The following is a 27,228-nucleotide window of genomic DNA, read 5'->3' on the forward strand; positions in this document are numbered from 1 at the left end:
TCGTCTATCATTTTATTGGTCGGTTTATTATAACAGAGAGAGAAGAACAGAACAAATATCCAGAAAAACGCATTTCAAAAAAAGTTATAAATTGATTTGCATTTTAAGTGATTGAAAAAAGTGAGTGGAATAAGTATGTGAACCCTTCACAGAACATCACTTAGTGGTTGGTGGAGAAACCCTTGTTGGTGATCACAGAGGTCAGACGTTTCTTGGAGTTGGCCTCCAGGTTCGCACATCTCAGGAGGGATTTTGTCCTCTTTGTAGATCCTCTCCAAGTCATGAAGGTTTCCAGGCTGACGTTTGGTGACTCCAATCTTCAGCTCCCTCCACATATTTTCTATGGGATTAAGGTCTGGAGACTGGCTAGGCCACTCAAGGACCTTAATGTGCTTCTTCTTGAGCCGCTCCTTTGTTGCCTTGGTCGTGTGTTTTGGGTCATTGTCATGCTGGAAGACCCATCCATGACCCGTCTTCAATGCCCTGGCTGAGGGAAGGAGGTTCTCACCCAAGATTTGATGGTACATGACCCCGTCCATCATCCCTTTGATGAGGTGAAGTTGTCCTGTCCCCTTAGCAGAAAAATACTCAAAGCATAATGTGTAGACCTCCATGTATGACGGTGGGGGATGGTGTTCTTGGGGTCATAGGACCTTCATGTATGACGGTGGGGGATGGTGTTCTTGGGGTCATAGGACCTTCATGTATGACGGTGGGGGATGGTGTTCTTGGGGTCATAGGACCTTCATGTATGACGGTGGGGGATGGTGTTCTTGGGGTCATAGGACCTTCATGTATGACGGTGGGGGATGGTGTTCTTGGGGTCATAGGACCTCCATGTATGACGGTGGGGGATGGTGTTCTTGGGGTCATAGGACCTTCATGTATGACGGTGGGGGATGGTGTTCTTGGGGTCGTAGGACCTCCATGTATGACGGTGGGGGATGGTGTTCTTGGGGTCATAGGACCTCCATGTATGACGGTGGGGGATGGTGTTCTTGGGGTCATAGGACCTTCATGTATGACGGTGGGGGATGGTGTTCTTGGGGTCGTAGGACCTCCATGTATGACGGTGGGGATGGTGTTCTTGGGGTCATAGGACCTCCATGTATGACGGAGGGGGATGGTGTTCTTGGGGTCATAGGACCTTCATGTATGATGGTGGGGGATGGTGTTCTTGGGGTCGTAGGTCCTCCATGTATGATGGTGGGGGATGGTGTTCTTGGGGTCGTAGGACCTCCATGTATGACGGTGGGGGATGGTGTTCTTGGGGTCATAGGAACTCCATGTATGACGGTGGGGGATGGTGTTCTTGGGGTCATAGGTCCTCCATGTATGACGGTGGGGGAGGGTGTTCTTGGGGTCATAGGTCCTCCATGTATGACGGTGGGGGAAGGTGTTCTTGGGGTCATAGGTCCTCCATGTATGACGGTGGGGGATGGTGTTCTTGGGGTCATAGGTCCTCCATGTATGACGGTGGGGGATGGTGTTCTTGGGGTCATAGGAACTCCATGTATGACGGTGGGGGATGGTGTTCTTGGGGTCATAGGTCCTCCATGTATGACGGTGGGGGAGGGTGTTCTTGGGGTCATAGGTCCTCCATGTATGACGGTGGGGGAAGGTGTTCTTGGGGTCATAGGTCCTCCATGTATGACGGTGGGGGATGGTGTTCTTGGGGTCATAGGTCCTCCATGTATGACGGTGGGGGATGGTGTTCTTGGGGTCATAGGAACTCCATGTATGACGGTGGGGGATGGTGTTCTTGGGGTCATAGGTCCTCCATGTATGACGGTGGGGGAGGGTGTTCTTGGGGTCATAGGTCCTCCATGTATGACGGTGGGGGATGGTGTTCTTGGGGTCGTAGGTCCTCCATGTATGACGGTGGGGGATGGTGTTCTTGGGGTCATAGGACCTTCATGTATGACGGTGGGGGATGGTGTTCTTGGGGTCGTAGGTCCTCCATGTATGATGGTGGGGGATGGGTTTCTTGGGGTCATAGGACCTCCATGTATGACGGTGGGGGATGGTGTTCTTAGGGGTCATAGGTCCTCCATGTATGGTGGTGGGGGATGGTGTTCTTGGGGAAACTTCCCCCGGTTCTCCTCGGAATCATTCGATGGTCATTAGTGATCTTCAGACGGACCTGTACATGTGATTTCCTGAGCGGGGGGGACCTGTACATGTGATTTCCTGAGCGGGGGGGACCTGTACATGTGATTTCCTGAGCGGGGGGGACCTGTACATGTGATTTCCTGAGCGGGGGGGACCTGTACATGTGATTTCCTGAGCGGGGGGGACCTGTACATGTGATTTCCTGAGCGGGGGGATCTTGCGGGGGCTGCAGGATTTCAGTCCCTCGCGGTGTAGTGTGTCACCGATTGTTCTCTTGGTGACTATGGTCCCAGCTGAGATCATGGAGAAGATTCTCCGGTGTAGTTCTGGGCGGATTCCTCACCGTTCTCCTGATCATTGATCCTCCACGAGGTGAGATCTTCCATGGAGCCCCAGACCGAGGAGATCCATCGTTATTTTGTGTCTCTTCTGTAGCACCTATAACCCGTTGCAGGGTGGACTGGACTGAATGGGCTTACCGGTGACCTTCTCTCGGCCTGCTCCTCCACATCTAGGGGTTCCCAGGGTGGACACCCAACGACTTGTACACTGACACAGATAAAGTCCTTTCAAAAGGTTTCATTTTGTAGTAGAACTTTCACAAAACACAGTCTCTTAGGGAACAGAGGGCACGGGGTGAAGAACTCAGGTACCTTGAACTGCTGGTTGTAACAAAGTCTCTACTTCCACCCAGAGAGTAGCCACTCGCAGCTGGGCACTTCAAGGCTGAACAGACCTCTAGCCAGAGATCATGGCAGTCGGTACGTTGACTCAAAACTTGAACAATCAACTGAAGATAAACAGGAACCTTTTTCCTCCGTACCTGGAACGTCTCCAGCTTCATTTGAGGTACTGGAAAAGTGCCGACTCGTCAATGTCCTTCCCAACTCAGTAACCAGGCACTTCTCAGGATGACACTTGCCGGCCCTCCTCCGAAGAGTCCTCCCCCGATCACTTCCACGAGCTGTGGTGTCCCTCCAAGTCAAGAGCACACCCGGACACCCGGACACTACGAATCCTCCCTCAGTTACTGCGCCTGGGACTAGCCGGTTCTGAGACTTGGGAACAGACGAATCCTCACCCCAGACCAGAAGGGTATATCAGGGGCCACTGATAGGAACATGCTGCAGGATGTCGAACACCCCGTGTCTGGGACCCCTCACAGGGCTCAGTGATGTCACCGCTTTCTAGTGAATGGATTGGCTGCATTCTCAGTGATGTCACCGCTCTCTAGTGATTGGATAGGCCACATTCTCAGTGATGTCACCGCTCTCTAGTGATTGGATAGGCTGCACTCTCAGTGATGTCACCGCTCTCTAGTAATTGGATAGGCCGCATTCTCAGTGATGTCACCGCTCTCTAGTGATTGGATAGGCCACATTCTCAGTGATGTCACCGCTCTCTAGTAATTGGATAGGCTGCATTCTCAGTAATGTCATCGCTCTCTAGTGATTGGATAGGCCACATTCTCAGTGATGTCATCGCTCTCTAGTGATTGGATAGGCCACATTCTCAGTGATGTCATCGCTCTCTAGTGAATGGATAGGCTGTATTCTCAGTGATGTCATCGCTCTCTAGTGAATGGATAGGCTGTATTCTCAGTGATGTCACCGCTATCTAGTGATTGGATAGGCTGCATTTTCAGTGATGTCACTTCTCTCTAGTGATTGGATAGGCTGCATTTTCAGTGATGTCACCGCTATCTAGTGATTGGATAGGCTGCATTTTCAGTGATGTCACCGCTCTCTAGTGATTGGATAGGCTGCATTCTCAGTGATGTCACTGCTCTCTAGTGAATGGATAGGCCACATTCTCAGTGATGTCACCGCTCTCTAGTGATTGGATAAGCTGCATTCTCAGTGATGTCACTGCTCTCTAGTGATTGGATAGGCTGCATTCTCAGTGATGTCACCGCTCTCTAGTGAATGGATAGGCTGCATTCTCAGTGATGTCATCGGATTTGATAGGCTGCATTCTCAGTGATGTCACTGCTCTCTAGTGAATGGATAGGCCACATTCTCAGTGATGTCACCGCTCTCTAGTGATTGGATAAGCTGCATTCTCAGTGATGTCACCGCTCTCTAGTGATTGGATAGGCTGTATTCTCAGTGATGTCACCGCTCTCTAGTGAATGGATAGGCTGCATTCTCAGTGATGTCATCGGATTTGATAGGCTGCATTCTCAGTGATGTCACTGCTCTCTAGTGAATGGATAGGCTGTATTCTCAGTGATGTCACCGCTCTCTAGTAATTGGATAGGCTGCATTCTCAGTGATGTCACCGCTCTCTAGTGAATGGATAGGCTGCATTCTCAGTGATGTCACCGCTCTCTAGTGAATGGATAGACTGCATTCTCAGTGATGTCACCGCTCTCTAGTGAATGGATAGGCTGTATTCTCAGTGATGTCATCGGATTTGATAGGCTGCATTCTTAGTGATGTCACCGCTCTCTAGTGAATGGATAGGCTGCATTCTCAGTGATGTCACCGGTTGTAGAATATGAACACATTGTTATCATTTTAAAGGTGTAATATTATTATAGTTCCTAAAAAAACTAGTGGGGTAAATCTCTGCTGGTAATTAAGTATCTGTAATAATATAAATAAAGTGCGGCATCTTATTGTGATTTCATGAACTGCAAATAGAAGCTGTGCTGGCCGGGCAGTGTCAATGAATGGTACAAGTTATATATATATATATTGTATATACAGATCACAGTGAACTCTCCAGAAAACTATGTGTAATGTGACATCTAGTGGTCACTGTGCGGTACTACTCCTAATAAGAATCTCGCGGATTACTCTCTGATGGTAGAATGTAGAACATGTTGTATTGTGTTAACCAAAAATAAGAAAAAAAGTCTTGTCCTAGTGATACAATTTAGTGTAAAATCAAAAATAATAAAAATGTAGACTTTATTAATTGATTACATTTTTTTTTTTATTTGCCAATATGTCTGAGGAAGCAGCCTAGTGATCGGAAAGCTTCCATTTATAATCTCATTAATTATCCAAAAAAAAAAGGTAAAACTATAACAATACTTTTTCCCCACACTGGAACCTAAACGCTAACTGAATAGCATCTAGCTTTGTATAAATAATTGACTTTTATTCATAAAATACTTGTTTTTAGCTCCTTTCATCTGTTTTTTTTTTAAGCCACTTCCTATTCGCACTCCAGCGATGGCAATTCCCAGAGCAGCTCTCCTGATGGTGACAACAATGAATTCTGTGTCTAATGTGTTTTAAAGGTCATTTGTAATCAGAGGCACATGTGACAGGGTGACAACGAGGGAAAGCAATTGGGGAACAGGTTCAGAGCGTTGTCACCCTATAACAGGAAGTGCCGGAACAAGGACCATCATGGCGGGATCACCGGGGATTATCTTAATGAAAACTGCAGATTTAAAAACACTGCAAATCACTACAGAAATGAACAAATTATGAGATTCTAGTGTTTAGTTTTATTTTAAAGTGATTGTAAAGGTGCAACCTATGCATTAAGATACCCCCCCCCCCCCGAACCTTACCTGCACCCCACCTCCATCCACTGATGTTGCACGAAGGTCTCGGCTGTCCGGGACTCTCTCTCTCCTGATTGGTTGAGACACCACTGGCTCTCGCTGCTGGCAAATTCGGTGAGCCAATGAGGAGAGAGAGGGGGTGGAGCCAAGCCAGGGCTCCGTGTCTGAATGAACACACGGAGCAGCGGCTCGGCTTGGGTGACCCCATAGCAAGCTGCTTGGTGTGCAGGTATCCCCGCGGCGATCGAGTCCGCGGGACCCGTGGGCGCGGTCACGGAGCTTGCATCAGGCGCGCGCATGGGCACGGCGGGAAATTCAAACTAACGTACGGGTACATTACTTTGCCCAGCCGTGCCGACATATAAGTACAGGAGCCGGTCAGAACCGGTTTAAAAAAATAAATAAAATGTAATTGCTGTGTGCCGCTAAAGTGTTTGGATTTGGCTTGAAGAAAAGGTGGCAGCCCTAGATCCAGCGATGCCCTCACCCGAGCCGGTTCTTCAATCAGCTTCAGGTGCCGGCACTGGCATCTCTAGTAAGGGAAACAGGCAGCGAAGCCTTGCTACTGTGCATGCGCAAGTCACCCTGCGCCTTGTGAATGGTGCCGCAGTCTTCTGGGACCTCGATGTGTCCCAGAAAGACTGCATGGGAAGGAGGGGGGGAGGGGGAGAACCTCAGTTTGCCGCAGCAATCAAAATCAGGTACCCCCCCCCCCCCTTAAAAGTACCAAATGTGGCAGGGGGGCTTCCCCCTTTTGGGTGTAACTCCACTTTAAGCCCTTGTACACACGGTCGGAAATTCCGATGGAAAACGTCCGATTGGACTGTGTTGTCGGAGAATCCAACCGTGTGTGGGCTCCATCGGACTTTTTCCGTCGGAATGTCTGACCAACAAAGTTTGAGAGCTGGATATAACATTTTCCGACAACATGATCCGATCAGACTTTGTCCGATTGTTTGTAGAGAATTCCGATCGGACAAAGTGCCACGCATGCTCAGATCAAATTTCTAGACCAAAGCTATTGGCTACTAGCCTGAATGTAGTCCCGTCGTAACGAAATAACGTCATCACGCTATGTACGATCGGATTTTCCGATAAGTTTGTCCGACCGTGTGTATGCAACACCAGGTAAAAATCCGACGGATTTTGTTTTCGGAATGTCTGACCGTGTGTACGGGGGCTTAGACAACTCTCATGGACTAGCATGGGATTCGACATCTCATGCGACTTGGGGGCCTCACAAGTCGGATCCCGGACCGGAGTCGCAAAGGGAAGTCCTCTCTGCTTGCATGCGCAGTACACAGCGGACAGTATCCAACGGGGGACACTATTGGACATGACACCGGCCAAACACGTTGGATTCCCGACAACCCCTCCCCCCAACCCCCACCCAGCCGTGCTCAGTGGTTTGATCCACCAGTCCCTGTTTCCTGTAATGACATAGATGACCAGCAGGAGGAACCACAGAGCACAGCGGGGCAGGGAATCGGGGACGCGCACACATCATTACACGGAGTACAGGGGGATCAGGCTGTGTGGTGAGGCGCCCCCTATGGGAGACATGCAAATGACAGTCTGGGGTCAGAGGAAGGGGGCAGAATGACATCAAATCTTTCCGACGGACTTGAGTCCGGTCCAAATATCCGTTCATCTGTATGCTAGTCTGACGGACAGAAACCGACGCGAGGGCAGCTATTGGCTACTGGCTATGAACTTCCTTATTCTAGTCCGGTCGTACGTCATCACGTTTGAATCCGTCGGACTTTGGTGTGATTGTGTGTGGCCAAGTCCGTTTGTTCGGAAAGTCCGTCGGGAAGACCGTCGGGCCTAGTCTGGCGGAGAGTCCGGTCGTGTGTACGCGACATTAGCCTCACTCCTGATTCCACATTCAGGGGTGTTTGGACCGGAGTCACAAAGGGAAGTCCTCTCTGCTTGCATGCGCAGTACACAGTGGACAGTATCCAACGGGGGACAATATTTGACATGACACCGGCCAAACACGTTGGATTCCAGACACCCCCACCCCGCCGTGCTCAGTGGTTTGATCCACCAGTCCCTGTTTCCTGTAATGGCATAGGTGACCAGCAGGAGGAACCACAGAGCACAGCGTGGCAGGGAATCGGGGGCACGCACACATCATTACACGGAGTACAGGGAGATCAGGCTGTGGTGAGGCGCCCCCTATGGGAGACATGCAAATGACAGTCTGGGGTCAGAGGAAGTGGGCAGAATTACATCAAATCTTTCCGACGGACTTGAGTCCGGTCCAAATATCCGTTCATCTGTATGCTAGTCTGACGGACAGAAACCGACGCGAGGGCAGCTATTGGCTACTGGCTATGAACTTCCTTATTCTAGTCCGGTCGTACGTCATCACGGTCGAATCCGTCGGACTTTGGTGTGATTGTGTGTGGGCAAGTCCGTTCGTTCGGAAAGTCCGTGGGAACTCCGCTGAAAAGTCAGTCGGGAAGACCGTCGGACCTAGTCTGGCGGAAAGTCCGGTGGTGTGTACGCGACATTAGCCTCACTCCTGATTCCACATTTCAGGGAGCCGCAAAGGGAAGTCCTCTCACCACTTTCGCTTCCACCGCGATGCGTGACAAAGACATCGATAAACGAACCTATCGTGAGAGTAATATGGAACAGCCAATGCCGAACTCCTGATGAAAAATACTACTTGCCCCAATCTGAGTCCCGCCCCCGCCCCACCCCCCCGGAACAAGTAACAGCTGGCGTTCCATCGCCCCGGCTCCATTCTCACCGATGCCGGGGATAGGCGGCTGGCCCTGTACATTGCTCTGCCACTCTATTCCCATACAAAATATATATATATTTTTTATTCATTTTGCAAAAAAAAATTCAATGATAGTTAATGGAAGGCCAATTGGATGAGATGGAAAACGTTCACCATGTGATTGTAGGGTGGGTGGGGGGGTGGGGGCTGGGCTGATTGGCTTCCATCTACAACTGTCATGTTTATGCATTGAACAATGCTATCCCCGGGGGAACAATACTACTGTGTTTCCCGGAAAATAAGACCGGGTCTTATAATTAATTTTTGGCTACAAATAACACACTAGGGTTTATTTTCAGGGGGTGTCTTATCTCTGCCCCCCGTCATCTCAGGGGTCATCATTATTAGTGTGAGAGGAAAACAATTTACTTTGATGAAAACAAGGAAAAAAAAAAAAAAGAAACAACGTTCTTTCCCGCATAACAAGGAAAGAACGAATAATGGTAAAATGATGGATGAGAAGCCATTGTACGGTGTATGGGGAGACCGACGCACCACCAGGGGGAGGAGCTTCGTCTCTGCGCCCAACAGGAAACATTCTCAGCATTCCGAACTATGGGAACCGTAGTCATGGTAATCCCCCGGGTACAAATCCGGCTGGGAATGCAGCTCAGCCGTGGAAAGATCCGGGCTGGAAGCCGGAACTACAGTAAAAGACAACTTCCCTAAAAACAGAATGAACACCTACCTGTCCCCACATAGGGTGAGCATGGGTTTGCTCTGAACTTGGGTTCTAACCAATCCTGGAAAGGGAGGATGTCAATCTTGACCACTGTCACCCAATCACCTGTCACCAGGGGTTCCCCGCCCTCCAACAGATGCACAAAGGGGTGGAGATGCTCATGACATCATTGGCCTAATATGACTGCAGGGTTCAATGTAGGTGACCTAATATGGCCATCAATGATGTCATGACGTTCCCTGCCCCTCTGTGCAGCTGCGGGGTGCCGAATGCCCTGGCGGCAGTTGATTGGGCAGCAGTGGGAGTGAGTGACATCTACCTTACAGGTTGGGTCCCAACCCAAGTTCCGGTGTTCAAAAATGTCCGCCTATCAAATAGTGTCCGCTGTGTACTGCGCAGGCGCAGCGCTTGCGCAGTACGGGGCACAAAGAGATACGGAAAATCTCCGAAGATGAACGGCGCCTGCGCCGCGAGTCGAGGTGCAAGCCCCACCATCCAAGTGGACATAGGGCTGCACATATTAGAGGGCCCCTTGCCACGCTTCGCTCGCCACACTTCGGGCACGTCCACTTGGATGGTGGGGCTTGCACCAGGACTCACGGCGCAGGCGCCGTTCATCTTCAGAGATTTTCCAAATCTACTTGTCCTGTGTACTGCGCATGCACAGTACACAGCCGACACTATCCAACGGGGGACACTATTTGACATGACACCGGCCAAACACGTTGGATTCCCGACAACCCTCCCACCCCGCCATGCTCAGTGGTTTGATCCACCAGTCCCCGTTTCCTGTAATGACATAGGGGGCGCCTCACCACACAGCCTGATCCCCCTGTACTCTGTGTAATGATATATTATACAAGAGTGACATCACCGCTCTCCAGATATAAGATATATTATACGGGAGTGACATCACCGCTCTCCAGATATAAGATATATTATACAGGAGTGACATCACCACTCTCCAGATATAAGATATATTATACGGGAGTGACATCACTGCCCTCCAGATATAAGATATATTATACAGGAGTGACATCACCACTCTCCAGATATAAGATATATTACACAGGAGTGACATGACATGACACCGGCCAAACACGTTGCATTCCCGAGAACCCCCCCACCCCGCCGTGCTCAGTGGTTTGATCCACCAGTCCCCGTTTCCTGTAATGACATAGGTGACCAGTAGGAGGAACCACAGAGCACAGCGGGGTAGGGATCGGGGGTGGGCATTCCTCACGGACTGAGCGGCGCACACATCATTACACAGAGTACAGGGGGATCAGGCTGTGTGGTGAGGCGCCCCCTATGGGAGACATGCAAATGACAGTCTGGGGTCAGAGGAAGGGGGCAGAATGTCAATGAGGAATGCTGGGGCTGGATGGAGGAACAGAAAGCCTGGGAGGGGGGGGTGCCCTGGGGGCAGCTGATTGATTGGGAATTTTTCATATTGGGGGATGAAAAGAAATGTAGTTAGAGCTCTACTTTATCACATTGTCCCCAGGGTGTGACTCCTCGGGGGTTATAATGAGCTCCTCAGGGGTGGAGACTGGTGTGACGTTTTCTATAAATCTTATTGGAGAGGGGGGGGGGGTTCGCTCATGATTTAATGCAGACAGGAAGTGAGGGAAAAACTCCAATGGGGACACAGCCAGCAATGAAAACCTCCCTCCCCCATACTGGTAAAGAATCATGTTGGTGTATTTGGGTAAATCATTTCTGATTGGAAGAATGAGGAGCCAATAATTCTCATTATTTATTACTTAGCTGATCCTGATAGTGACGGATCAGGATGACAAACAAGCCAGCAGAGACTGAAAACTTGTAATAATATATATATATATATATATATATACACACATTGAATATAATATGACAATAATGATGTCATATAATAATTAGGAGTCACTTTCCCAAGCTGGACACCGGAGGAGAGGGAAGAATAATGAGCTTGTGCTGAAAACCCAAATCTGAAATATATCTGTATATACAGTACAAAGCCATATACACCGAGCTATAAACTACTCTGCGGCAGATGGTAACAACCATAACAATATATTAGATCAGATATATTATACAGGAGTGACATCACCACTCTCCAGATATAAGATATATTATACAAGAGTGACATCACCGCTCTCCAGATATAAGATATATTATACAGGAGTGATATCACCGCTCTCCAGATATAAGATATATTACACAGGAGTGACATCACCGCTCTCCAGATATAAGATATATTATACAAGAGTGACATCACCGCTCTCCAGATATAAGATATATTATACGGGAGTGACATCACCACTCTCCAGATATAAGATATATTATACAGGAGTGACATCACCGCTCTCCAGATATAAGATATATTATACAGGAGTGACATCACCGCTCTCCAGATATAAGATATATTACACAGGAGTGACATCATCGCTCTCCAGATATAAGATATATTATACAAGAGTGACATCACCGCTCTCCAGATATAAGATATATTACACACGAGTGACATCATCGCTCTCCAGATATAAGATATATTACACACGAGTGACATCACCGCTCTCCAGATATAAGATATATTATACAGGAGTGACATCACCGCTCTCCAGATATAAGATATATTATACAAGAGTGACATCACCGCTCTCCAGATATAAGATATATTATACAAGAGTGACATCACCGCTCTCCAGATATAAGATATATTATACAGGAGTGATATCACCGCTCTCCAGATATAAGATATATTACACAGGAGTGACATCACCGCTCTCCAGATATAAGATATATTATACAAGAGTGACATCACCGCTCTCCAGATATAAGATATATTATACAAGAGTGACATCACCGCTCTCCAGATATAAGATATATTATACAGGAGTGACACCACCGCTCTCCAGATATAAGATATATTATACAGGAGTGACATCACCGCTCTCCAGATATAAGATATATTATACAGGAGTGATATCACCGCTCTCCAGATATAAGATATATTACACACGAGTGACATCACCGCTCTCCAGATATAAGATATATTATACAAGAGTGACATCACCGCTCTCCAGATATAAGATATATTATACAAGAGTGACATCACTGCTCTCCAGATATAAGATATATTATACAAGAGTGACATCACCGCTCTCCAGATATAAGATATATTATACAAGAGTGACATCACCGCTCTCCAGATATAAGATATATTATACAGGAGTGACATCACCGCTCTCCAGATATAAGATATATTATACAAGAGTGACATCACCGCTCTCCAGATATAAGATATATTATACAGGAGTGACATCACCGCTCTCCAGATATAAGATATATTATACAGGAGTGACATCACCGCTCTCCAGATATAAGATATATTATACAGGAGTGACATCACCGCTCTCCAGATATAAGATATATTATACAAGAGTGACATCACCGCTCTCCAGATATAAGATATATTATACAAGAGTGACATCACCGCTCTCCAGATATAAGATATATTATACAGGAGTGACATCACCGCTCTCCAGATATAAGATATATTACACAGGAGTGACATCACCGCTCTCCAGATATAAGATATATTATACAAGAGTGACATCACCACTCTACAGATATAAGATATATTATACGGGAGTGACATCACCACTCTCCAGATATAAGATATATTATACAGGAGTGACATCACCGCTCTCCAGATATAAGATATATTATACAGGAGTGACATCACCGCTCTCCAGATATAAGATATATTACACAGGAGTGACATCATCGCTCTCCAGATATAATATATATTATACAAGAGTGACATCACCGCTCTCCAGATATAAGATATATTACACACGAGTGACATCATCGCTCTCCAGATATAAGATATATTACACACGAGTGACATCACCGCTCTCCAGATATAAGATATATTATACAGGAGTGACATCACCGCTCTCCAGATATAAGATATATTACACAGGAGTGACATCATCGCTCTCCAGATATAAGATATATTATACAAGAGTGACATCACCGCTCTCCAGATATAAGATATATTACACACGAGTGACATCATCGCTCTCCAGATATAAGATATATTATACAAGAGTGACATCACCGCTCTCCAGATATAAGATATATTACACAGGAGTGACATCACCGCTCTCCAGATATAAGATATATTATACAAGAGTGACATCACCACTCTACAGATATAAGATATATTATACGGGAGTGACATCACCACTCTCCAGATATAAGATATATTATACAGGAGTGACATCACCGCTCTCCAGATATAAGATATATTATACAGGAGTGACATCACCGCTCTCCAGATATAAGATATATTATACAGGAGTGACATCACTGCTCTCCAGATATAAGATATATTATACAGGAGTGACATCACCGCTCTCCAGATATAAGATATATTATACAAGAGTGACATCACCGCTCTCCAGATATAAGATATATTATACAGGAGTGACATCACCGCTCTCCAGATATAAGATATATTATACAGGAGTGACATCACCGCTCTCCAGATATAAGATATATTATACAAGAGTGACATCACCGCTCTCCAGATATAAGATATATTATACAGGAGTGACATCACCGCTCTCCGGATATAAGATATATTATACAGGAGTGACATCACCGCTCTCCGGATATAAGATATATTATACAGGAGTGACATCACCGCTCTCCGGATATAAGATATATTATACAGGAGTGACATCACCGCTCTCCGGATATAAGATATATTATACAGGAGTGACATCACCGCTCTCCAGATATAAGATATATTATACAGGAGTGACATCACCGCTCTCCAGATATAAGATATATTATACTTGAGTGACATCACCGCTCTCCAGATATAAGATATATTATACAGGAGTGACATCACCGCTCTCCAGATATAAGATATATTATACAAGAGTGACATCACCGCTCTCCAGATATAAGATATATTACACAGGAGTGACATCACCGCTCTCCAGATATAAGATATATTATAGAGGAGTGACATCACCGCTCTCCAGATATAAGATATATTATACAAGAGTGACATCACCACTCTCCAGATATAAGATATATTATACAGGAGTGACATCACCGCTCTCCAGATATAAGATATATTATACAAGAGTGACATCACCGCTCTCCAGATATAAGATATATTACACAGGAGTGACATCACCGCTCTCCAGATATAAGATATATTATACAGGAGTGACATCACCGCTCTCCAGATATAAGATATATTATACAGGAGTGACATCACCGCTCTCCAGATATAAGATATATTATACAGGAGTGACATCACCGCTCTCCAGATATAAGATATATTATACAGGAGTGACATCACCGCTCTCCAGATATAAGATATATTATACAAGAGTGACATCACCGCTCTCCGGATATAAGATATATTATACAGGAGTGACATCACCGCTCTCCAGATATAAGATATATTATACAGGAGTGACATCACCGCTCTCCAGATATAAGATATATTATACAAGAGTGACATCACCGCTCTCCAGATATAAGATATATTATACAGGAGTGACATCACCGCTCTCCAGATATAAGATATATTATAGAGGAGTGACATCACCGCTCTCCAGATATAAGATATATTATACAGGAGTGACATCACCGCTCTCCAGATATAAGATATATTATACAGGAGTGACATCACCGCTCTCCAGATATAAGATATATTATACAAGAGTGACATCACCGCTCTCCGGATATAAGATATATTATACAGGAGTGACATCACCGCTCTCCAGATATAAGATATATTATACAAGAGTGACATCACCGCTCTCCAGATATAAGATATATTATACAGGAGTGATATCACCGCTCTCCAGATATAAGATATATTATAGAGGAGTGGCATCACCGCTCTCCAGATATAAGATATATTATACAAGAGTGACATCACCACTCTCCAGATATAAGATATATTACACACGAGTGACATCACCGCTCTCCAGATATAAGATATATTATAGAGGAGTGACATCACCGCTCTCCGGATATAAGATATATTATACAGGAGTGACATCACCGCTCTCCAGATATAAGATATATTATACAAGAGTGACATCACCGCTCTCCAGATATAAGATATATTACACAGGAGTGACATCACCGCTCTCCAGATATAAGATATATTATACAGGAGTGACATCACCGCTCTCCAGATATAAGATATATTATACAAGAGTGACATCACCGCTCTCCGGATATAAGATATATTATACAGGAGTGACATCACCGCTCTCTGGATATAAGATATATTATATGGGAGTGACATCACCGCTCTCCAGATATAAGATATATTATATGGGAATGACATCACCGCTCTCTAGATATAAGATATATTATACAGGAGTGACATCACCGCCCTCCAGATATATTATACAGCAGTGACATCACCACTCTCCAGATATAAGATATATTATACAGGAGTGACATCACCGCCCTCCAGATATAAGATATATTATACAGAAGTGACATCACTGCTCTCCAGATATAAGATATATTATACAGAAGTGACATCACTGCCCTGCAGATATAAGATATATTATACAGGAGTGACATCACCGCTCTCCAGATATAAGATATATTATACAGGAGTGACATCACCGCTCTCCAGATATAAGATATATTATACAAGAGTGACATCACCGCTCTCCAGATATAAGATATATTACACAGGAGTGACATCACCGCTCTCCAGATATAAGATATATTATAGAGGAGTGACATCACCGCTCTCCAGATATAAGATATATTATACAAGAGTGACATCACCACTCTCCAGATATAAGATATATTATACAGGAGTGACATCACCGCTCTCCAGATATAAGATATATTATACAAGAGTGACATCACCGCTCTCCAGATATAAGATATATTACACAGGAGTGACATCACCGCTCTCCAGATATAAGATATATTATACAGGAGTGACATCACCGCTCTCCAGATATAAGATATATTATAGAGGAGTGACATCACCGCTCTCCAGATATAAGATATATTATACAGGAGTGACATCACCGCTCTCCAGATATAAGATATATTATACAGGAGTGACATCACCGCTCTCCAGATATAAGATATATTATACAGGAGTGACATCACCGCTCTCCAGATATAAGATATATTATACAGGAGTGACATCACCGCTCTCCAGATATAAGATATATTATACAAGAGTGACATCACCGCTCTCCAGATATAAGATATATTATACAGGAGTGACATCACCGCTCTCCAGATATAAGATATATTATACAAGAGTGACATCACCGCTCTCCGGATATAAGATATATTATACAGGAGTGACATCACCGCTCTCCAGATATAAGATATATTATACAGGAGTGACATCACCGCTCTCCAGATATAAGATATATTATACAAGAGTGACATCACCGCTCTCCAGATATAAGATATATTATAGAGGAGTGACATCACCGCTCTCCAGATATAAGATATATTATACAGGAGTGACATCACCGCTCTCCAGATATAAGATATATTATACAGGAGTGACATCACCGCTCTCCAGATATAAGATATATTATACAAGAGTGACATCACCGCTCTCCAGATATAAGATATATTATACAAGAGTGACATCACCGCTCTCCAGATATAAGATATATTATACAGGAGTGACATCACCGCTCTCCAGATATAAGATATATTACACACGAGTGACATCACCGCTCTCCAGATATAAGATATATTACACAGGAGTGACATCACCGCTCTCCAGATATAAGATATATTATACAAGAGTGACATCACCGCTCTCCAGATATAAGATATATTACACAGGAGTGACATCACCGCTCTCCAGATATAAGATATATTATACAGGAGTGACATCACCGCTCTCCAGATATAAGATATATTATACAAGAGTGACATCACCACTCTCCAGATATAAGATATATTATACAAGAGTGACATCACCGCTCTCCAGATATAAGATATATTACACACGAGTGACATCACCGCTCTCCAGATATAAGATATATTACACAGGAGTGACATCACCGCTCTCCAGATATAAGATATATTATACAAGAGTGACATCACCGCTCTCCAGATATAAGATATATTATACAGGAGTGACATCACCGCTCTCCAGATATAAGATATATTATACAGGAGTGACATCACCGCTCTCCAGATATAAGATATATTATACGGGAGTGACATCACCGCCCTCCAGATATAAGATATATTATACAAGAGTGACATCACCGCTCTCCAGATATAAGATATATTATACAGGAGTGACATCACCGCTCTCCAGATATAAGATATATTATACAAGAGTGACATCACCGCTCTCCGGATATAAGATATATTATACAGGAGTGACATCACCGCTCTCCAGATATAAGATATATTATACAGGAGTGACATCACCGCTCTCCAGATATAAGATATATTATACAAGAGTGACATCACCGCTCTCCAGATATAAGATATATTATACAGGAGTGACATCACCGCTCTCCAGATATAAGATATATTATAGAGGAGTGACATCACCGCTCTCCAGATATAAGATATATTACACAGGAGTGACATCACCGCTCTCCAGATATAAGATATATTATAGAGGAGTGACATCACCGCTCTCCAGATATAAGATATATTATACAGGAGTGACATCACCGCTCTCCAGATATAAGATATATTATACAAGAGTGACATCACCGCTCTCCAGATATAAGATATATTATACAGGAGTGACATCACCGCTCTCCAGATATAAGATATATTATACAAGAGTGACATCACCGCTCTCCAGATATAAGATATATTACACAGGAGTGACATCACCGCTCTCCAGATATAAGATATATTATAGAGGAGTGACATCACCGCTCTCCAGATATAAGATATATTATACAAGAGTGACATCACCACTCTCCAGATATAAGATATATTATACAGGAGTGACATCACCGCTCTCCAGATATAAGATATATTATACAAGAGTGACATCACCGCTCTCCAGATATAAGATATATTACACAGGAGTGACATCACCGCTCTCCAGATATAAGATATATTATACAGGAGTGACATCACCGCTCTCCAGATATAAGATATATTATACAGGAGTGACATCACCGCTCTCCAGATATAAGATATATTATACAGGAGTGACATCACCGCTCTCCAGATATAAGATATATTATACAGGAGTGACATCACCGCTCTCCAGATATAAGATATATTATACAAGAGTGACATCACCGCTCTCCGGATATAAGATATATTATACAGGAGTGACATCACCGCTCTCCAGATATAAGATATATTATACAGGAGTGACATCACCGCTCTCCAGATATAAGATATATTATACAAGAGTGACATCACCGCTCTCCAGATATAAGATATATTATACAGGAGTGACATCACCGCTCTCCAGATATAAGATATATTATAGAGGAGTGACATCACCGCTCTCCAGATATAAGATATATTATACAGGAGTGACATCACCGCTCTCCAGATATAAGATATATTATACAGGAGTGACATCACCGCTCTCCAGATATAAGATATATTATACAAGAGTGACATCACCGCTCTCCGGATATAAGATATATTATACAGGAGTGACATCACCGCTCTCCAGATATAAGATATATTATACAAGAGTGACATCACCGCTCTCCAGATATAAGATATATTATACAGGAGTGATATCACCGCTCTCCAGATATAAGATATATTATAGAGGAGTGGCATCACCGCTCTCCAGATATAAGATATATTATACAAGAGTGACATCACCACTCTCCAGATATAAGATATATTACACACGAGTGACATCACCGCTCTCCAGATATAAGATATATTATAGAGGAGTGACATCACCGCTCTCCGGATATAAGATATATTATACAGGAGTGACATCACCGCTCTCCAGATATAAGATATATTATACAAGAGTGACATCACCGCTCTCCAGATATAAGATATATTACACAGGAGTGACATCACCGCTCTCCAGATATAAGATATATTATACAGGAGTGACATCACCGCTCTCCAGATATAAGATATATTATACAAGAGTGACATCACCGCTCTCCGGATATAAGATATATTATACAGGAGTGACATCACCGCTCTCTGGATATAAGATATATTATATGGGAGTGACATCACCGCTCTCCAGATATAAGATATATTATATGGGAATGACATCACCGCTCTCTAGATATAAGATATATTATACAGGAGTGACATCACCGCCCTCCAGATATATTATACAGCAGTGACATCACCACTCTCCAGATATAAGATATATTATACAGGAGTGACATCACCGCCCTCCAGATATAAGATATATTATACAGAAGTGACATCACTGCTCTCCAGATATAAGATATATTATACAGAAGTGACATCACTGCCCTGCAGATATAAGATATATTATACAGGAGTGACATCACCGCTCTCCAGATATAAGATATATTATACAGGAGTGACATCACCGCTCTCCAGATATAAGATATATTATACAAGAGTGACATCACCGCTCTCCAGATATAAGATATATTACACAGGAGTGACATCACCGCTCTCCAGATATAAGATATATTATAGAGGAGTGACATCACCGCTCTCCAGATATAAGATATATTATACAAGAGTGACATCACCACTCTCCAGATATAAGATATATTATACAGGAGTGACATCACCGCTCTCCAGATATAAGATATATTATACAAGAGTGACATCACCGCTCTCCAGATATAAGATATATTACACAGGAGTGACATCACCGCTCTCCAGATATAAGATATATTATACAGGAGTGACATCACCGCTCTCCAGATATAAGATATATTATAGAGGAGTGACATCACCGCTCTCCAGATATAAGATATATTATACAGGAGTGACATCACCGCTCTCCAGATATAAGATATATTATACAGGAGTGACATCACCGCTCTCCAGATATAAGATATATTATACAGGAGTGACATCACCGCTCTCCAGATATAAGATATATTATACAGGAGTGACATCACCGCTCTCCAGATATAAGATATATTATACAAGAGTGACATCACCGCTCTCCAGATATAAGATATATTATACAGGAGTGACATCACCGCTCTCCAGATATAAGATATATTATACAAGAGTGACATCACCGCTCTCCGGATATAAGATATATTATACAGGAGTGACATCACCGCTCTCCAGATATAAGATATATTATACAGGAGTGACATCACCGCTCTCCAGATATAAGATATATTATACAAGAGTGACATCACCGCTCTCCAGATATAAGATATATTATAGAGGAGTGACATCACCGCTCTCCAGATATAAGATATATTATACAGGAGTGACATCACCGCTCTCCAGATATAAGATATATTATACAGGAGTGACATCACCGCTCTCCAGATATAAGATATATTATACAAGAGTGACATCACCGCTCTCCAGATATAAGATATATTATACAAGAGTGACATCACCGCTCTCCAGATATAAGATATATTATACAGGAGTGACATCACCGCTCTCCAGATATAAGATATATTACACACGAGTGACATCACCGCTCTCCAGATATAAGATATATTACACAGGAGTGACATCACCGCTCTCCAGATATAAGATATATTATACAAGAGTGACATCACCGCTCTCCAGATATAAGATATATTACACAGGAGTGACATCACCGCTCTCCAGATATAAGATATATTATACAGGAGTGACATCACCGCTCTCCAGATATAAGATATATTATACAAGAGTGACATCACCACTCTCCAGATATAAGATATATTATACAAGAGTGACATCACCGCTCTCCAGATATAAGATATATTACACACGAGTGACATCACCGCTCTCCAGATATAAGATATATTACACAGGAGTGACATCACCGCTCTCCAGATATAAGATATATTATACAAGAGTGACATCACCGCTCTCCAGATATAAGATATATTATACAGGAGTGACATCACCGCTCTCCAGATATAAGATATATTATACAGGAGTGACATCACCGCTCTCCAGATATAAGATATATTATACGGGAGTGACATCACCGCCCTCCAGATATAAGATATATTATACAAGAGTGACATCACCGCTCTCCAGATATAAGATATATTATACAGGAGTGACATCACCGCCCTCCAGATATAAGATATATTATACAGGAGTGACATCACCGCCCTCCAGATATAAGATATATTATACAGGAGTGACATCACCGCTCTCCAGATATAAGATATATTATACAGGAGTGACATCACCACTCTCCAGATATAAGATATATTATACAGGAGTGACATCACCGCTCTCCGGATATAAGATATATTATACGGGAGTGACATCACCGCTCTCCAGATATAAGATATATTATACGGGAATGACATCACCGCTCTCCAGATATAAGATATATTATACAAGAGTGACATCACCGCTCTCCGGATATAAGATATATTACACAGGAGTGACATCACCGCTCTCCAGATATAAGATATATTACACAGGAGTGACATCACCGCTCTCCAGATATAAGATATATTATACAAGAGTGACATCACCGCTCTCCAGATATAAGATATATTACACAGGAGTGACATCACCGCTCTCCAGATATAAGATATATTATACAGGAGTGACATCACCGCTCTCCAGATATAAGATATATTATACAAGAGTGACATCACCGCTCTCCGGATATAAGATATATTACACAGGAGTGACATCACCGCTCTCCAGATATAAGATATATTATACAGGAGTGACATCACCGCTCTCTGGATATAAGATATATTATATGGGAGTGACATCACCGCTCTCCAGATATAAGATATATTATATGGGAATGACATCACCGCTCTCTAGATATAAGATATATTATACAGGAGTGACATCACCGCCCTCCAGATATATTATACAGCAGTGACATCACCACTCTCCAGATATAAGATATATTATACAGGAGTGACATCACCGCCCTCCAGATATAAGATATATTATACAGAAGTGACATCACTGCTCTCCAGATATAAGATATATTATACAGAAGTGACATCACTGCCCTGCAGATATAAGATATATTATACAGGAGTGACATCACCGCTCTCCAGATATAAGATATATTATACAAGAGTGACATCACCGCTCTCCAGATATAAGATATATTATACAGGAGTGACATCACCGCTCTCCAGATATAAGATATATTATACAAGAGTGACATCACCGCTCTCCAGATATAAGATATATTACACAGGAGTGACATCACCGCTCTCCAGATATAAGATATATTATAGAGGAGTGACATCACCGCTCTCCAGATATAAGATATATTATACAAGAGTGACATCACCACTCTCCAGATATAAGATATATTATACAGGAGTGACATCACCGCTCTCCAGATATAAGATATATTATACAAGAGTGACATCACCGCTCTCCAGATATAAGATATATTACACAGGAGTGACATCACCGCTCTCCAGATATAAGATATATTATACAGGAGTGACATCACCGCTCTCCAGATATAAGATATATTATAGAGGAGTGACATCACCGCTCTCCAGATATAAGATATATTATACAGGAGTGACATCACCGCCCTCCAGATATAAGATATATTATACAGGAGTGACATCACCGCTCTCCAGATATAAGATATATTATACAGGAGTGACATCACCGCCCTCCAGATATAAGATATATTATACAAGAGTGACATCACCGCTCTCCGGATATAAGATATATTATACAGGAGTGACATCACCGCTCTCCAGATATAAGATATATTATACAGGAGTGACATCACCGCTCTCCAGATATAAGATATATTATACAGGAGTGACATCACCGCCCTCCAGATATAAGATATATTATACAGGAGTGACATCACCGCTCTCCGGATATAAGATATATTATACAGGAGTGACATCACCGCTCTCCAGATATAAGATATATTATACAGGAGTGACATCACCGCTCTCCAGATATAAGATATATTATACAAGAGTGACATCACCGCTCTCCAGATATAAGATATATTATAGAGGAGTGACATCACCGCTCTCCAGATATAAGATATATTATACAGGAGTGACATCACCGCTCTCCAGATATAAGATATATTATAGAGGAGTGACATCACCGCTCTCCAGATATAAGATATATTATACAGGAGTGACATCACCGCTCTCCAGATATAAGATATATTATACAGGAGTGACATCACCGCCCTCCAGATATAAGATATATTATACAAGAGTGACATCACCGCTCTCCGGATATAAGATATATTATACAGGAGTGACATCACCGCTCTCCAGATATAAGATATATTATACAGGAGTGACATCACCGCTCTCCAGATATAAGATATATTATACAGGAGTGACATCACCGCCCTCCAGATATAAGATATATTATACAGGAGTGACATCACCGCTCTCCGGATATAAGATATATTATACAGGAGTGACATCACCGCTCTCCAGATATAAGATATATTATACAGGAGTGACATCACCGCTCTCCAGATATAAGATATATTATACAAGAGTGACATCACCGCTCTCCAGATATAAGATATATTATAGAGGAGTGACATCACCGCTCTCCAGATATAAGATATATTATACAGGAGTGACATCACCGCTCTCCAGATATAAGATATATTATACAGGAGTGACATCACCGCTCTCCAGATATAAGATATATTATACAAGAGTGACATCACCGCTCTCCGGATATAAGATATATTATACAAGAGTGACATCACCGCTCTCCAGATATAAGATATATTATACAAGAGTGACATCACCGCTCTCCAGATATAAGATATATTATACACGAGTGACATCACCGCTCTCCAGATATAAGATATATTATAGAGGAGTGACATCATCGCTCTCCAGATATAAGATATATTATACAGGAGTGACATCACCACTCTCCAGATATAAGATATATTACACACGAGTGACATCACCGCTCTCCAGATATAAGATATATTATAGAGGAGTGACATCATCGCTCTCCAGATATAAGATATATTATACAGGAGTGACATCACCACTCTCCAGATATAAGATATATTATACAAGAGTGACATCACCGCTCTCCAGATATAAGATATATTACACAGGAGTGACATCACCGCTCTCCAGATATAAGATATATTACACAGGAGTGACATCACCGCTCTCCAGATATAAGATATATTATACAGGAGTGACATCACCGCTCTCCAGATATAAGATATATTATACAAGAGTGACATCACCGCTCTCCAGATATAAGATATATTACACACGAGTGACATCACCGCTCTCCAGATATAAGATATATTACACAGGAGTGACATCACCGCTCTCCAGATATAAGATATATTATACAAGAGTGACATCACCGCTCTCCAGATATAAGATATATTACACAGGAGTGACATCACCGCTCTCCAGATATAAGATATATTATACAGGAGTGACATCACCGCTCTCCAGATATAAGATATATTATACAAGAGTGACATCACCACTCTCCAGATATAAGATATATTATACAAGAGTGACATCACCGCTCTCCAGATATAAGATATATTACACACGAGTGACATCACCGCTCTCCAGATATAAGATATATTACACAGGAGTGACATCACCGCTCTCCAGATATAAGATATATTATACAAGAGTGACATCACCGCTCTCCAGATATAAGATATATTATACAGGAGTGACATCACCGCTCTCCAGATATAAGATATATTATACAGGAGTGACATCACCGCTCTCCAGATATAAGATATATTATACGGGAGTGACATCACCGCCCTCCAGATATAAGATATATTATACAAGAGTGACATCACCGCTCTCCAGATATAAGATATATTATACAGGAGTGACATCACCGCCCTCCAGATATAAGATATATTATACAGGAGTGACATCACCGCCCTCCAGATATAAGATATATTATACAGGAGTGACATCACCGCTCTCCAGATATAAGATATATTATACAGGAGTGACATCACCACTCTCCAGATATAAGATATATTATACAGGAGTGACATCACCGCTCTCCGGATATAAGATATATTATACGGGAGTGACATCACCGCTCTCCAGATATAAGATATATTATACGGGAATGACATCACCGCTCTCCAGATATAAGATATATTATACAAGAGTGACATCACCGCTCTCCGGATATAAGATATATTACACAGGAGTGACATCACCGCTCTCCAGATATAAGATATATTACACAGGAGTGACATCACCGCTCTCCAGATATAAGATATATTATACAAGAGTGACATCACCGCTCTCCAGATATAAGATATATTATACAAGAGTGACATCACCGCTCTCCAGATATAAGATATATTATACAGGAGTGACATCACCGCTCTCTGGATATAAGATATATTATATGGGAGTGACATCACCGCTCTCCAGATATAAGATATATTATATGGGAATGACATCACCGCTCTCTAGATATAAGATATATTATACAGGAGTGACATCACCGCCCTCCAGATATATTATACAGCAGTGACATCACCACTCTCCAGATATAAGATATATTATACAGGAGTGACATCACCGCCCTCCAGATATAAGATATATTATACAGAAGTGACATCACTGCTCTCCAGATATAAGATATATTATACAGAAGTGACATCACTGCCCTGCAGATATAAGATATATTATACAGGAGTGACATCACCACTCTCCAGATATAAGATATATTACACAGGAGTGACATCACCGCTCTCCAGATATAAGATATATTATACAAGAGTGACATCACCACTCTCCGGATATATTATACAGGAGTGACATCACCGCTCTCCAGATATATTATACAGGAGTGACATCACCACTCTCCAGATATATTATACAGGAGTGACATCACCGCTCTCCGGATATAAGTTAAGTGATGATTTTCCAGGTTGACCATTTATATTCTGGCAGACTTGTGACAATCTAACGCTCCGTCACACTTTTCCACTCAACAGAAACATCGGAGAGAATTTTATGAATTACTCACAACAAAGACGGAGCAATAAATCCCACGAGGGCGACCGACCTTCACTAGAATCCGCCCCAAAAGTGACTTTCCTCCCCGCCATTGTTCTCCGGGGTTCTCCGGGGTCCTCCGGGCTCTTCTCTGCTAGAGAGAGGGAAGAGAATTTTAATTCTGGGGAGGGGGGAGGGGTCTGTTGTTTGGTGGTTGCCCTGGACAACCATTCCCATGGTGGTTAATCATTTTGCAGACCCCTTTTCACAACATGAAGCATGAATTGAATATTAAATGAATGGAGCCGGCGGGAGAGGCCCTGAGAGATCTCGTGTGAAGGACGCCAACTGATGGAGGTCTAATCATAGAAGGGAGGGGGGGGGGGGGTCCTCACCGTCTACAGATCCCCAATAAAGGGTTAATACTACCGATAGAGCAACTCCAAGATTAGGGGAGGCCACATCACACCCAACCCTATCCAGGGGCTCATATGGGGAATAATAATAATGTGACATTGTTCACGAGAAGCTTCACCGATACCAACAGTTCAGCTTTTACGTGTACACAATAGGCTCAATCAGACATACCCCCCTGTCACTCATCCCCTTTTAGAAAAAAAAAAGTGGTTTGGTGGCTCCGGGCACAGCAAATGGTCTGCAGGCTTCCTGGGTGGTTTGGTGAGATGAGCAGGCCCTCACACTTGTCCGGCATCCCCTCATCTCCACCCCCACCTCCTCTCAGCAGAAAGGACAGAACTCCTCCACCAAATCCTGCACTTCTCCATGCAGCCGCAGAGAGGCTCCTCTTTGGTCCCCACCCCCATCCCAGCAGTGGGCAGCAGAGAGGACAGAACTCCTTCCTACAGATCCTGCGCTTTGCTGTGCAGCCGCAGCACCCCCTCATCTCCGTCTCATCTGGTCTCAGCATTCAGCAGACTCTGGCAGCTGATTCCTGTCCTCAGCCAGACCCTGA

General features: G+C 43.2%; 1 protein-coding gene across 1 annotated transcript in view; it reads right to left on the reverse strand.

Annotated features, from left to right (window-relative positions):
* Positions 1-26,419, reverse strand: part of LOC143989343 (TOG array regulator of axonemal microtubules protein 2-like) — a 114,863-nt gene extending 88,444 nt beyond the window's left edge. Inside the window, exon 1 of the mRNA XM_077489438.1 lies at positions 26,287-26,419. The gene's annotated coding sequence lies outside the window, so the exon portion shown is untranslated. The remainder of the gene's footprint in view (positions 1-26,286) is intronic.
* Between the last annotated feature and the right edge of the window lie 809 nt (positions 26,420-27,228).

The sequence above is a fragment of the Lithobates pipiens genome, unplaced genomic scaffold, assembly GCF_037356315.1.
Source record: "Lithobates pipiens isolate NorthernLeopardFrog02 unplaced genomic scaffold, aLitPip1_a1.2 Scaffold_18, whole genome shotgun sequence".
Taxonomy (NCBI): Eukaryota; Metazoa; Chordata; class Amphibia; order Anura; family Ranidae; genus Lithobates; species Lithobates pipiens.